Raw genomic sequence first — 12,766 nt, forward strand, 5'->3', positions numbered from 1 at the left:
GTGCATAGAATTTTAAAATTGGTGTTTCCAATCCACATTTAGCTTTGGAAAACACATTTTCATTTGTTAACTGGATTTATGGCTTCTTTTTCAAATTTGACATGTTATTTGCATTTGCAATGCAGAGTCTTTATTAGACATTGTAGTATTACCACTATTGTAGTCTACTTGATAGACTATTTGTTTAGTCACAGAAAAGTCCCAGTTTCTGTACATGTCATGCCCCTGTTGGAGTCTGAATCCAAGGAGGAAGATGAACAGCTGACAGGGAGTGGGAGTGTGGCTCCATTGGCTGTGGAGGAAACTGGGGAAGGGCAAAGTCTGGCTGGGCAGAGCAGGGGAGAGGTAGAACAAGGGAGAAGGAGTTCAAAGGAAGACTCAGGCCCACCCCTTCTTCATCCTAGGGCATGCAGGGAGGAACAGAGAAGGGAGCATGATGAGTTGTGTGGCTTATGTGGGAGGAAAGGGCCCTGATTCCCTTCATTAGCCACACCTGGGAAGCGAGTTTAAAAGAGATGCTTGCTGAGTGCGGCATCTGCTGTGAACAAACATGAGTTTATCTTGTGTTGACTTTGGCTATCTGTGTTCCTGGCATCCTCCCAACCGTGTTGAATTACTATCGTTCCTTCAAGTCTGGAATTCCTTCTCTTGCCCTGCCAGACTAATTATCTCATCCAAAGGCTGTTCCTGGGAGAGTTTTTCTCCAGCTGAAGGTAACCAGGACATTGGGGGCAAAGTTGCAGCTAATAAAGGGATTCCTACTGATTATCTGACTGTGTTGCCTTTGTGCCATGCCCAGGATCATTGCAGTACAATTCCCAGTACTCAACTATGTAACTCATCACTAATCTTGATACAATTACTCCCTCCTCCATGACGTATCAGCAGAATAGTGAAAATAAATAGAGAGCATGCTTATTGCTTTGCCACAAAGGATGGCAACATGATATGTATGATATTTTAAATAAAATTGTTGCAATTAGAAATAATTTTCAGAGAATAGAATGATTTTTTTAAATTGTTAATTCTAAGATGTGTTCTAAAATATATATTTGTTGGCTACAGAAAGTACAGCAAGCATCAAAAACCTCTTTAGCTTGTTTTGCATCTGCATATCATAATCAATTATGGAAAAAGGTAAGTTGTTAAATGTTATTCATTTGCTCCCAGTTGTAGTCCAGTCAATTTGATATTGTGCCGTTGAGATTCAAAAGGCTGCATTGGAGATAGGAAGAGGAGATATTAAATCAGCAGAGGGATATTCAACTTTCTTATTTACCAACCATCAGCTCTCTCTAGAATCCCACAAAATTTCAGACCGCATCATCCTTGGTATCAGTTCTGCCCAAAATTTCAGTTTCAGTTGAAATAAGGAAATATTGTATAATTCAGGCCTAATGATATTGAAAATGCAAATACTGGTTTCTGGGATTGGCTACACAGTAATAACATCTTCCATATGAATCATTTATCAGGCCACTAATCTCAACAAATGTAAAACAGCTTCCTCAATTTGATGCTTTTTAGAAGGGTGGGAATAACTCTCAATTCCTGCCCACCTTATGGTTCAAAAAACAAAGCAAAACTTCAGTGCTTCACATTTTTGGTCGCTTGGTGGCAGTAAACCAACATGATACTCATTAATTCAGTACATTAAAAGGTTTATGCTGAAACACAGACTGGTCATGTTTATGTTCCTTATGGCTAGATTTCAACAATAATAAAACTCCTTAAAAGACTGTCTGAATACAAGTGACATATTCCTAAATAATAAATGAACACCATAGCTACTATTTCTTTGGATATTTGCCTAATCTTATTTCTTCAATCTTCTTGATAATGAATTTTTCTTTAATTTTAAATATCTGTTTAAAATCACCAAATCTCTTATAAGTAACATTACTTCTTTTTACAGCTTCATATAAACACAATCCAGAGTTAAACTTTCTAGACAAGGAAAACTGGTGTAAAACTTTAGTAGTTAAAGTGCTAAGCAAAAAGCAATGCTATAAAAAAGCTTTGTTTAAGCATGTTTCTATAAATCTGTAGTGCATCTTTATTAGTATTATGATGCCATGTTGACTTAAGAATCCATTTTGTTCTGGCAAAGATAGGAGAGGAGGGAAACCTGGAGCAATCCAGAATATCATGTCCCCAAATAGTTGAAAGGATAATGGTTAGAATGTAATTATTTAAACTGAGTAATTAAAGTAGATGGATGATCTTAACCTCTGTTGATACAGTAAAGACAGGTGCAGCAATCAATAAATGCAGATAACTTCCTGCCTTTTAAATTACCTTTAGCAACTCATGAGGATACCATTTAAATATTGCCTTGGCAAAATGGGCTGCATAAAAGTCTAACAAATAAACAAACAAGCAAACAAACAAATAAACACCATTTAGTCTGCAACTGTAGCAGGAAATATGGTTGAATGTCCACCAGAAACTTGTAAGAGTACAATCTACTCATGCATGTTTATTTTTTTGGTTCTAAGCCTCTCCAAAGTTCTGGTTATTGGAATGCTCACTCAGTTACCTAGCTTTAACTCAAACCACAAAGAATGCCCTTTAGACCTTCCCCTGCCCCATTCCCCAGGGTCATACTATAGATCTCTTTGTTCTCCACTGCCCTTAGGGAGAATCATTGAGTTCTTTATATTCTTTCTTCTTGAATTTATAACCTTGAGCACAAGTCTTACCTATTCTTTGGGAGGTTTAGTGTGGACAGGCTTGCTATTGTCTTGCTTCAAGATTGATGAGACAGAAGGAGGTCTTGGGTTCATTAGTTACTTCAGTAACTTGCATAAATATTTTCTCAGTCTTGAACAAGTTGGGCAAAATAAAAGAAGAAAAGATACTGAATGGCAAAATGGGAGTGGGGCAAATCAAGATTCTAAAGTAGTGGGTGATTTGCCCCTCTGAGTTATTCCCTCTATTTGGTTTGCATTATTAATCAGGATATTTTAATTCCTCAGACATTCTTGTAACTAATGTTAATATATTAGTGCAAAAATACTGCACTCATTTATAATTTCATTGCAGAAGATGCAAATAGACGGTCTTGTTTCTTCCAGAAAGCTAAGCTGAAAAACAGATAAACAGACACTCAAAAGGTGCAAGAAATTTTAATAAGTGTGCTTATTGCAAAAAAAGCTAAAGAAACGATTATAAAAAAATATTCCAGTTATTCTGGTATAAAATGCAAAACCTATTTATAATGAAATCAATTTTTACTTGTCTTTTTCCTCTCTATCTTCTCTGGGAAGAAGCAATGGTTTCCATCAATGTTTTGTTTTGGTAACAGACTGTTTGCTTGTGAGACATATCCAGACAAACTGCTGTATCTGGCAACATTTTAATCCAATGGTGTCATGAATCTGTGCTGATCTGTGATCATTTTACTTGCTCAATATATTCCAACTCATCTCAATGAATTAAATATTTTTCTGCCAACATCAAAATCTAACTCTTAAAAGAAAGCTAAGAAGCAATGCTATGTATACTTTTCTAACTGTACATTACGTCTCTCCCCCCAGTGGTTTTAGGAAAAGGGCAGGAATTTGAATAATATAAATTGGAATAAAGAACTGGAACAGTAGTTGTTTATAGTTCTTCAAGAAATACAACTCAGGATAGAAAAAAGCATAATAAAATCTGTTGATTAGTGACTAACATAGATACAAAATATTCAGTTTGCTTCTCATTGGTTCACAATTTTCAAAATGAAAAAGCAGTTCAATTACAATATAATTATACTTGAAGGTAAACCCACTGAACTCAAAGGACTTCTGAAAAAATGCATACAGATGTCTCTTTGTGTTTTTGTTTTGAATAAAACAGAGTTTATTAATATTTCATCAAAATGATTATGGCCTCAGTATTGAGCTAAAATTATTTATTTTGCTTTCTGAAAGGAAAAAAGTATCTCTGTAAGGAGCTCATTGTAGTTTATAACAAATATTTAAAAAAACAAAGTAAAATTAAATACTATTGCACATCTTAAAAACCAATGGAGAGAACAACTTTTAAAACAAACTTCAATGTTTAATAGCCAAAATAATTGCTCGTTATGTTTCCTTTTTTTAAAGAACCAGATCCTCAGTTCTAACTGGAAATGCCAGGGTTATCAGGAGTGAGAAAATTTTTTGTATCATCTGGTAGAAAGATTCCAAATACTATCATAAATGATGTGCTAAATATTTAGATATGAGAAAAAGATACATCAGTGTCTTAAATTGAATCAGAAATTAATAAGCGATCAATGAAAACACAATTCTGTCAGAGAAATTCCTGAATTCTATTCATATTCATAGCCAGCCAGTCAGCCAAATGTGTTTGAATTCTTACCATCCCCCAGATACACAGAAGGATGTAAGTTTAGGAAGGTTGTTCAACAACCTAAAAACGATTTCTCTTACCTTTGCAGAACATAGCCAAAAATATTGACTACTCCCAACTAACAATATAGATATAGAAAAAAATATGAATGTATTGATTCCCTCCTATGGACATGAATCATAATTACTGTCCTGTAATGTTTTGTAAGTAATATATGTTGCTTCTGATTCTTTTGACAATTTGTTGTAGTGTTTAACTTCCACGATGTGGTAGACATTTTTCTACGGTTAGCCAAGTTTCAGCTTCACACCAAAGGGATTTGTGTCTTATCATAAAGGGTTATTCATAAGTCTGCTGTAGTGAAGTTTGGGAAAGTAACTTAAATATATAACCAATATGAACTGACCCTTACTGGCAAGCTTTAGCTGAGGCAGCTCAGCAAAATTAAAATAAAATATAAAGAAAGCGTCAGTATGATTTCTCTCTTGAGAAGTGCTATTTTCTTGTAACTTGGACTTTTGTCAAGAAGTAGAATCTGGCAAGGGTGGTATGGAATGTTTATACATCTGCAGAGTTTCATTTTTAAAAATAAGAGAGGTTCCTGGGTACAAAAGGGTCTTTGTGGCTTATTTGGTGGTAAAGCAACAACATTGCAGTCCTATTCTGTATTATAATTTCAGATAACATTTAGAGGCATGTCCTGGATCAAAATAGCTGTAATTTATTGTGCTAAAGGTAATCAATCATTACTTGGGAGAATCATTACTTAAAAATATCTGCTGAATCAAACCATAAAATTTAGAAATCCATGTCCGCAAACTAAGCATTTAAATGTCCATTGAAACAGACATTCCGTTTTTGAATGCAAAAGCACTATTTCTGATATTCTGCATCCAGTCCTAGAGAATATTATACTCCATCTTTCCACCAAGAATTTGTATTCTTAAGTAATAACTAATGTCAGATTTAAATATTTATGACTAGTAATTATCTCAATAATATATCTGATCTTCTTTCTAAAGCACAAATTGGTATAAATTTAGTATTTAGTATTTTCATTTGGTATGTGCTTATATTTCTGTTCTTGTATCTTTGAATTTCAAAATCCACCAGCTAACTATGTGTTATGAATAAAAACAGGGTGCCTGTATTTGAGTTTATGATACATTGCATACCCCACTTTTTCTGCTTAGATTGGGTGACAGCATATTAGTTACTGTACATCATATCTTAACTATTAGTGGTATGGCTTTTATATAGTAAGTCTACTTGGTCATCCTTGAGATTCTGAAAGAGGAAAAAAAGCACATTTTACAATATGATTTTCATCATTTCTGTAAACTTTTGTTTCCTGAAGAAAAACTCAAATGAGCCCAGGTTCTAGTCTTGCCATATTTCTTGTTTTGCTTTATCATTCTTGCCAGGGTCTGTTCAGCAAAAAATATTCACTTTGCTCTGTGTCGGGGCTGAGAGGAAAATTAACAGTATATATTAGGATTAATCAACGTTGGATTAGGTGGAATCCAAATGCTGAAGTATGAAGTAATTGACTATTAATTTTCCAGAGCATAGTGCTCTGCACTAGCTCCATTCAGAATCTTTTGTTCCTCACAGCAGATTCTGGTACATTCCATGTCAAAGTAGCAAGTAATCCTTCTTAGAAAATAAAATAAAATAAAATATACCAAATCCAAAACATCTTGCATCACTTTTTGCAAAATTAGGTATGAATTACTCCCTTTTACTTTCTATCTTGTTTGCAACTGTCAACCCACTATAGTGTATTGCAACTATCCATCAATTATTTTGTATTGTGTCAATCCACTATTTTGTATTTACTGTTTCCATGTGAAAACAAAACTATGCTGAATCTCAGTCCAGATGCAGGCATAAAAACATTCAAAGTCTCTAGAATGATTGAGATTCGGTAGACTCAGTACATTCCCAATCCATATTGTTCCTTGCTAAACAATTTCTTTAATAAGCTAGCATATTAAAGAAAATAGTTGAACTAAGAATGTGGTTTTTTTCCAAAAAGAGGTTAAATTAACTAAGGAATATAAGGTTTTCTTTTTAAAAAAGATAATATATTTCATTTTGCACAAATTTAAAACCTAACTTTGTTTGACTTTATCTCCTCTGTTGCTTCCACAAAACAGGTTTAATGGAAATACTTTTGGTTGCAAGGGTCAAACTATCACTGAAACAGATGGATTTGAGGAGGGGAAAGGGGTGAAAGAAAAGAGGAGACCAGAGACAAAATTGCAGATAACATTTCTGGCATATTTCCAAGAATAATTACTGTCATGGTGACTTTTGAAAATATGGAATATTCTATAAATATTGAAATACAATTTTCATAAATTGACTCTGCATGATAAAGCATTCTAATCTAAATCCAGTTATTATCATTGAAATTGAGCGCTGCTTTCCCCGTTGCAGTAGTACATTATTTTCATTCATTCATTCTGCTTTCCATAATGATAAATTCTTGATTGTTTTTTGAGGAAACAAACAAATGAAACAAGTAAAGCCATGTGACACCTAGCAATTTGATGACACTGTTATTCTAAAAACAAAACAGAACCAAAATAAAGCCTAAGATGTTTGAAAGGTAATAATTTTATAGCATGAAGAAATAGAAGTATTTCACGCGGCTTGTCATTCAACTATTTTGTAGAATGGCAGACTTTTAATCTGCAGCTAACAAAATAGATCTGATGCCGAAACCTTTAGTAACAACAGCTGTGCAACAGTTTGGGTTGAAAGATTAAAAAGGACTTTTGGAGCCTGCAAAAGGCAAGGCATAGCATCTGTAAGCAACTCTGTAAAGCCGACATACCTTTTTTAAAGATTGTGTTGTAGTTATGGGGGGGGCGGGGGGCGGTGCAGCTGTGCAATCACAGAAAAAAATAAAAATTATTTAGGGAGTTGCACGTACAGATTGCCCCTCTGCACTCTGAGCTACCATTTTGCTTTTGTATCTAAAATGCTGCACAATTTTATTTTTAATTTATGGTAAAATACTTATTAGTTGTCTGTCTATAGTGATTATACTTTTGCAGAAGGCTTTTAGATGCTTGAGGTGTTGTCTTTTACATCTTGCTAGGAATGCAAAAAACAGCTGCCTGCTGAATCAGGTCCTTAAACTATATAACTTCTAGACGGAGTTTTGCCAATGCATTCTGTGGCTAATGGAGACTGGACCTGTAATCCTCTGCCTGTATCACATGTGCACAGACCTGTAGCCTGTTTGTTGAAAGGTCATTATGCGGTAATCTTAATCTTTTCCATGTAGCCTTTTTTAAAACAAAGAGCTCTATAATTCAGAAAATTGTACTGCTCACAATTTCCTGTAGCTCTGCAACACCAAGGCTTATGTCACCCTTATGACAAATTGTCATTTTAAACAAGGTGTCTGTTTATGCAAGCACTGTCCCAGCTGTATCTATAAAAGGGAGAGACATCATTAGACATCCACTACTATTGGATTAACTCACATGGATGGGTTAGCTCAATAGTGACCTACAGACCTTTGACCTATTGCAGCAAAGAAGGTTACATGCAGCAGCAAACATTCTTACAAGCAGCCCATTTGGAAACAGAAGTGCATCCATGGGCATATTTGTATCAATATTATGTAGTCATCTGGACAGGTTCTGTTATGTCCTGAGGACTCAAGGAGTTCTCACTCAGGTCCACTCACTTTACGTGGGCGTTATTCCCCCATTCCCATTGGTTGGCTCTCCCCAGCAGCCAGCTATAAAAGCAGGCTGCGGGGTCCAACCGGTTGCTGATTGCTGCGAGCCAGTTCCAGGCTTGGCAAGCACGGTCAGCCCTTTATTGTAAAATAAAGTATTGTTGCACTCATGCTCTGGTTCAGCCTCTCATTGCTCAAACTTAACACTGGCGACGAGGATGGGATGGCTACCAGAAGCACCTTGCAACCGCTGAGTCACTAGCCACCGATCCGCAGCCCAGAGAGAAGCGATCGGCTGGCGACAAGGAAATGCTGATCTGCAGCCAGAGAGAGAAGCGGTCAGCCAACAAAGCGAGCGATCAAAAAGAGCAAACGCTGATCCGCAGCCAGAGAAAGCGGTCTGATTCAAAAGTTAGAAGCGTCTGTAGCCGCTTGTTAGCCCGCTGCAGGGAAAGTGAAGCGCTGCGAGCCGCAGCCGCTCTGTATTTGGCGCGAAATTCAAACGGGTGTCATTTGAATTTCGAGCCAGTAGGAGACACAGCACAGCGCTGTAGGAAGTCATTAACGCCCACTTTTGGCGCGAATCAAGACACCTCCAACGCTAGCAGCCAACGTGGTAACCCAGAGAGAGAAGAGAGGGTAGCAAAAACCTCTCCAGAGCTGATATCACTAGTAACTCACGAGCGCCGTAGTCCCAGAGAGATTTCTTTCCGCAGGTAGCCCAGCCGTTCCAGCACCATGAGTTCCAACCCAGTGTTCCCGGCGTTTAAACCAGACGAAGAGAAGTGGGAGTCGTATAAGAACCGCTTCAATCATTACATCGATGCGGTCGGCCTGGCGGACGCGGGAGAGCATCGGAAAAATCCTATTTCCTAATCTACTGCGGAGCCACCGTTTACGATACTGCCGCAGCACTCGTAGCACCGAGAGAATTGAAAAACGTTCCGTGGTCCGAGTTACTTGAGATCCTCACTAACCACTACGCTCCCAGACCTTCACAAATCGCCAGGAGGTTCACGTTCCGTATGAGGAAGCAATCTAGTAAGGAGACCATCAATCAATATATGGCCGCCTCAGAACAGCAGCCCTGCACTGCGGGTTTGGAACATACCTGGAGGACATGCTCCTCGATCAATTAGTTTGTGGGGTCAAGGATCTCAACCTACAGGCGCCTGTTAGAAAAAAGACCTCAACCTCGCGCAAGCGGTCGAGGAGGCCCTAGCAGCCGAGCTAGCAACGAACTCAGCCACCGAAATTCAGGGCCCAAGTGCCAAGCTAGCATCATTCCCAGTCCATTCCGAAGAGGTGGAAGCAGAGGAAACCCACAACGATGAAAAGCACGTCCACCGCCTCGCCAACGACAGACGGTCGCAGGTAGGGGCCAAACAAGAATACACCGGTCCATCCAAGCACATCACATTGTGCCTAGCCTGTGGGGATCGCATCAAAGGGCCACCTGCAAGTTTAAAGGAGCCACTTGCAACAACTGCCATAAGAGGGGCACATCGCGAGAGTCTGCCAAGCCCCCAAAGCGCTACACACAGACCCCGTCCTCGCACTCGGGGCCACAGAGGCAAGTATTAAACTGTAGCACGCACCGCCTTGCCAGGCGTACTTGCCACACTGTTAGTAAAATTTCTCTCTCCGTTTCCCTAGAAGGTAAACCGTGCCACATGGAGGTTGACACAGGGTCAGCGCTCTCAATAATCTCGTGGAACACCCTCAAGAGACTCCACCCCAGCCTATCTACTACCCGGCTTCAGAGATGCCAGTTCGGTCTGAAGGACTACCAGGGGAAGGCCATTCCGTGATCGGCAGAGGCAAGTTCTTTGTCAGTTTTAGAGCTTTTAAAGGCCACCTACCTCTAGTGGTAGTTAACGGACAATCTACCCACCTTATTGGGGCTCGATTGGTTTCCCCACCTCAGCCTAGGGTTAACAGGAGTCCATGCTGTCTCAACCTCAGACACTGACTCCTTATTCGCTGACTACGCAGATGTGTTCAGCGAGGAGCTGGGGTGTTATAATGGAACCCCATCTCGTTCACCGTTGACCCCCAGGCAGTCCCAATCAGATTAAAACCACGAGAGTTCCATTTGCTATTCGACCAAAACTAGACGCTGAATTGGATAAACTACTAAAACAAGGGGTCATTGAGCCAACAGATTTCGCCAAGTGGGAGCGCCCATCGTCACACCCCTTAAAAAGATGGTAGCCTGAGAATTTGCTCGGACTACAAGACAACAATCAATAAATATTTACAAGTTAGCGCCTACCCTGTGCCCGTCATTCAGCACTTATTGCACACATTCGAGCCGGGCAGTATTTTTGCTAAATTGGACATGTCTCAAGCATATCAGCAGTTCCCTGTTGATAACCAAACAGCGGAACTTCAGACCATCGTCACTCACAGGGGTGCCTTCCGATGCAAGCGTCTCCAATTTGGCGTAAGTGTTGCCCGGGTATTTTCAATCCCTCATGGGCGGATTTTACAGGGCCTCCTGGTGTAGTACCCTACTTGACGACATCTTGGTCTCGGCCAGGGACAGACCCCAACTCTTCCAGAGAGTGCGAGCAGTGTTAGAGAGGTTCAGACAGCATGGCCTCAAGTTAAAAAAAGAAAAATGCGCCATTGCCACTAGACAGGTGGACTTTCTGGGTTATAAAATTGACGCCTCTGGCATTCACCCCCTGGAGTCCAAGGTTAGAGCAATCCACAAGCTCCCACACCAACCTCCAAAACAGAGCTACAAGCTTTCTTAGGGCTGCTGAACTTTTATGCATCCTTCTTGCCCCATAAAGCCTCAGTAGCCGAACCCCTACACAGATTACTAGACAAAAAGTCACCGTGGCACTGGGGGCACAAAGAAGACCAGGCGTTTAACGCCGTCAAATCACTACTTACGTCCAGAGGCAGTGCTCATCCAATTCGACCCCAACCTTCCTTTAGTACTGGCAGCAGGCGCATCCCCTTTTGGAATTGGGGCGGTCCTTAGTCACAGACTCCCCAATGGCGCCGAGGCCCCCATCGCCTTTTCTCTCCAGGACGCTCTCGGCCACGGAGCGAAATTACAGCCAAATAGACAAGGAAGCCCTAGCAGCTGTTGCAGCCGTGAAAAAGTTTCACGAATTCCTTTTTGGCCACTTCTTGAACTGGTCACCGACCATAAGCCCCTCCTGGGCCTACTGGCCGGCGACAAACAGACACCTCAAGTCCTTTCCCTAGAATGACAAGGTGGACACTTTTCCTAGCGGCCTACTCATACAAACTTATTCACCGCCCGGGCAAAACTCTATCCCACGCCGACGCTCTCAGTCGCTGCCCCTTACCCACTCGGCTGAAGACCCAGCTCCTGTCAACGCCATTTTGAAATCACCCAGTTGGACCTGCCCATCACTGCCCTTGACATTGCCGCTAAAACCAAGGCAGACCAAACGCTCGCCCAGGTGCTCGACTGGGTGAGGAGGGGTGGCCGGGAGGCAACGTTGATAATGAATTCGCACCCTTTAAGACTCGCATGCAGGAGCTGTCCAGTTTGCAGGGTTGTCTACTGTGGGGCACTCGAGTGGTCATTCCGACCTCGCTGCGTGCCCGAGTCCTGGAGGCGTTGCACGAGGACACCCGGCATTGTGAGAATGAAGGCATTAGCACGCAGCTACGTGTGGTGGCGGGTCTAGACGAGGACATTGTCAATTGGGTAAGTTCCTGCAGCATTTGCCAGGAATCCCGTCCTGCTCCCCCATCGCCACCCCTACCAGATGGGAGAGCCCCAGCGCCCTTGGTCTAGAATCCATATCGATCTGGCCGGCCCGTGCATGGAAAGATGTTCCTAGTGGTCGTGGACGCTTATTCCAAATGGATAGCGTGGCACAGCTATCCACGACCACCACACTAGCAATCACCAACGTGTTAACGCGCCTGTTCGTTACACATGGACTACCCGACTCCATTGTCTCCGATAATGGCCCACAGTTCGCATCAGTAGAATTCAGCCGTTTTGCTGCCAACCTGGGCATTCGCCACATTTTCACAGCCCCATTTCACCCTGCCAGTAATGGGTTGGCTGAAAGGGCCGTCAGGACCACCAAAGAGGCCCTCGCTAGGTTTGGCAGGGATGACTGGCACCACAAACTCGCACGGTTCCTGATGAGCCAGCACTCAACCCCTGTGCAGTCACCAATAAGTCCCCAGCGGAACTTCTGATGGGCCGGCGCCTGAGGACTGTATTGGACAGATTGCACCCACAATACTGCCTGACTCTCCCTCGCTTCTACTTGGGGTTAGACATTTTATGTTACAGGAGCCGATATTCGCAAGGAATTTCGCTGGGGACCCACTTTGGATTCACCGGGCCGAGATCGTATAGAGTCAGGCTGGAGGATGGTCGCGTCTGGAGGAGACACATAGACCAGCTTAGAAGGCGCCTCAGCACCCTTGCCAACAAGAATCCAGAGTCTCCATTCGAAGGGGAACCGCCTCATCCGCCGCCCAGCCACATCGTACCCAGCGACCAGTCTGCACCAGCGGTCATTCCGGTCAGCCCAAACTCGGACAACAGCGCCCAGAGAGTTGACCAGCCTGATCCAACCCACGAGAGCTCGACCCCAGTAACCAACCCGGTGGTTCCCGAGGATGCCCAGTCCAGAGAGAGTGTTGGCGACACTATGCCGGCTCGACCATCACAGACTGGTACCGAACAGACAGACAATGTTCCCGAGTTGCGCC

Source organism: Pseudonaja textilis, chromosome 3 (assembly GCF_049901715.1).
Source record: "Pseudonaja textilis isolate UNSWEBS1 chromosome 3, rPseTex1.2, whole genome shotgun sequence".
Lineage (NCBI taxonomy): Eukaryota > Metazoa > Chordata > Lepidosauria > Squamata > Elapidae > Pseudonaja > Pseudonaja textilis.